Genomic DNA, 3,136 nt, shown 5'->3' on the forward strand with positions numbered 1-3,136 from the left:
AGCGAGCTATGGGTCTGAGCCACTCTCATCAGCGTTCTTTAGAAGTTGCTTGAGAATGTTAACTCCCTTTTCAGCTTTCCCATTTGACTGTGGATAATGAGGACTTGAGGTCACATGCTTAAAGTCGTACTGTTCTACAAAGTCTTGCCACTCTCTGCTGTTGAAACACGGTCCGTTGTCACTCACTGCTGTGGTAGGTATGCCGTGTCTGGCAAAAATTGATTTTGAATGTGTTATGACACATGTTGATGATGAGTTTGATAGTTTGAGTAATAGTCAATGACCACTAAATAGTCTTTACCTTTGAGATGAAACAGCCAAGGCACACAGGGGATAGGCACATCAGGTCACCGCTCTGGATGGACTCTTTAGTCTGTTTGTTTCTGTGTGTCTGGCATGTGTCACACGTACCAATCAGTCTCTCGATGTCTTTATTTATTCCCGGCCAGAAAACACTGTCTCTCGCTCATCTTTTGCATTTTTCAACACCCAGATGACCTTCATGTATTCTTTGTAGTACTTCCTGTCTCAATGCGCATGGAATGACAATCCTGTGTTGTTTCAGTAATAGTCCATCAACGACACTCAGTTCACCTCTGATGTGGTAGAAGAGCGGACAGGAACCTACAGGCCATCCATTTAGCATATTTGCAATGACACACTGCAGCTCTGTGTCTTTTGCTGTTTCTTCAGCTATCTGTCTGGACTTTGTGTCTGATACAGGAAGAGCAGCAGACACCATGTTCACATGACTTCTCACATCCTCTTCAGTTGTACTCACATAATCCACTGTAGGTGCTCGTGAGAGAGCGTCAGCAAGTATCAGGTGCTTTCCAGGTGTGTAGATCAGCTCAAAGTCATATCTCTGCATCTTCATCATGAGACGCTGTATCCTTGGTGTCATTTCACTTAAATTCTTTTTAATGATGGATACAAGTGGACGATGATCTGTCTCTACTGTGAATGAAGGTAGGCCATAAACGTAGCTGTGGAACTTCTCCAAGCCATAAACCAGTCCCACACATTCTTTTTCTATTTGAGCATATCTGCACTCAGTCTGTGTCATTGACCTGGAAGCATAGGCCACTGGTTTCCAATGCTCCTTCAACTTGTAGGAGCACTGCGCCTATTCCATCCTTTGAAGCATCTGTTGAAACTTTAATCTTCTTTGTTGGGTCAAAGAATGTCGATACAGGTGCAGTTGTGAGTGTCTGTCTGAGTGTTTTCCACTCTTGCTCATGTTTGACTGTCCATTTAAACTCATTTTCTTTGTGCAGGAGCTCACGGATGCAAGATGTCTTTGCAGATAGGTTTGGAATAAATGTACCTATGAAGTTGACCATCCCCATAATGCGAAGTACACCTGTCTTGTCTGTGGGCCTTGGCATATCCTGTATTGGCTCTGATCTTTTCTTGGTCAGCTTGTTACACCTTGTGCAGAGAGCTTGTCTCCAGAGAAAGACAACTTCTTGAACTCCAAACTCGCATTTGCTCTTGTTAAGCTGAGTCCATACTTGTGTATTGCGCTCCAGCACCCTTTTTCAGCCTCTCATTGGTGTTCTTGTAGTGTAGAGCCCCACACAATGATGTCATCAACATATGCTCGAACACCAATCCAGCCCTCAATGATGTGCTCCATCGCTCTATGAAATATTTCGGATGCTGAGATGATCCCTGAGAGAAGCAATATCTGGCCGAATGGGTGTATTAAAGGTGCAATATTTGGTGCTGCTTTCATCCAGTTTCAGCTGCCAAAAGCCTTGAGACGCATCAAGCTTTGTGAAGAAGCTGGCACCTGCCATTTCCAACTTGTGATTTCCTCACGCTTGGGGTATCTGATAATGTTCACGCTTGATTGTTTCATTAAATATTTGGGGTCCAATGCCACACTTCTAAATCCACCACTTTTTGCTTTACACACAGACACCATCGAGTTAACCAGTCCTGTTGGCTCCTCAACTTTTTTTACCACTTTCCCGAGCCATTGGTCATTCTGGTGCGGCTCTTTCTTTAAGCGATCTCTGAGTGGCGCTGGAACTCTTCTTGCAGCATGCAACAACTGGCTGTGCATTTTCCTTTGGAAGCTGGATTTTGTATGTGAGAGGGCAACACACCAAAACCCTTAAACCCCAAAACCGCAAAAAACCCTTTAACACATCTGCATAGACCTCTGATACCAATACACTCCATTGAGTCATTTGGTGTTACTCAACAGTTGTGTTGATGCAAGACACCACTCTTGACCAAGTTTCCAAAATAATTCACATTGCTTTAATCACCTCAGCAGTGAATCAAAGTCCAGTCAGCGGACAAACAGAGAAAAGTAAGGTGCGGGGCGACTTTACCTTTGAGGCTTTACCTGTTAATATGCCACAACGCCCAATACTGTGATTTTTCCTGCCCATCTTATTAATCTCTTAGTGCCTGGCGTTCTTTTTTAAATTTGTGGCTTATCTTTCATGGCCCTGATGTCAGACCAGGCTCATCAGTGCTTTGCTGTTTGCACCAGTATTCAGTTTCATAGTTTATTATTGTCCCAGTCCCCAATCATCAAGTGGGCAGCCTATCCATTGTGTCTTTTCATGATGCATTAACCTCCTTTTCTCTCGTTTTCAACCAAATAGTTCCCATGCCAACAAAAAATGTCTCACTTAAATCATCGTCTTCCCGTATGTTTACAGACTTATCCTTTCTTCCTCTCATTCCTTTGAAGAAGCCACTGCTGAGCAAAACTGTGTTTCTGGCCCTGGCAATTAGAGCAATGGCCTTACCAAATGCCAGGACACTGTCGTGGGTTTTGTGGCCTTTCGAGCCGCAAGCGGCTTACAGCTGAATGTCCCTTGCTTCCACCGCTGGTGTAGGCCGCGTCTTGCTGCCGCACCCATTGCCCTGGCTGGAGACCGCACCAACTGCTGCAAAATCACCGTCCACGTTTAGCCCAGCGCCCGCCATCTCGCTGAAAGTCCTGACGGCAAATTTGGACAGCTCCGCTTGCATGGAGATTTTTTATAGCTGCTTCACATGTCAGCCTCTTTTTCCCTTTAGCAGCCTTTCTCGGACCTTTGTTATCCCCACCGCAAAAACGATCTGGTCCTGGTATGCATTGGAGTCTCCCCAGCTCCAGCGTAGCAAAGGC

Source organism: Notothenia coriiceps, unplaced genomic scaffold (assembly GCF_000735185.1).
Source record: "Notothenia coriiceps isolate Sejong01 unplaced genomic scaffold, NC01 NC01_scaffold00036548, whole genome shotgun sequence".
NCBI lineage: Eukaryota > Metazoa > Chordata > Actinopteri > Perciformes > Nototheniidae > Notothenia > Notothenia coriiceps.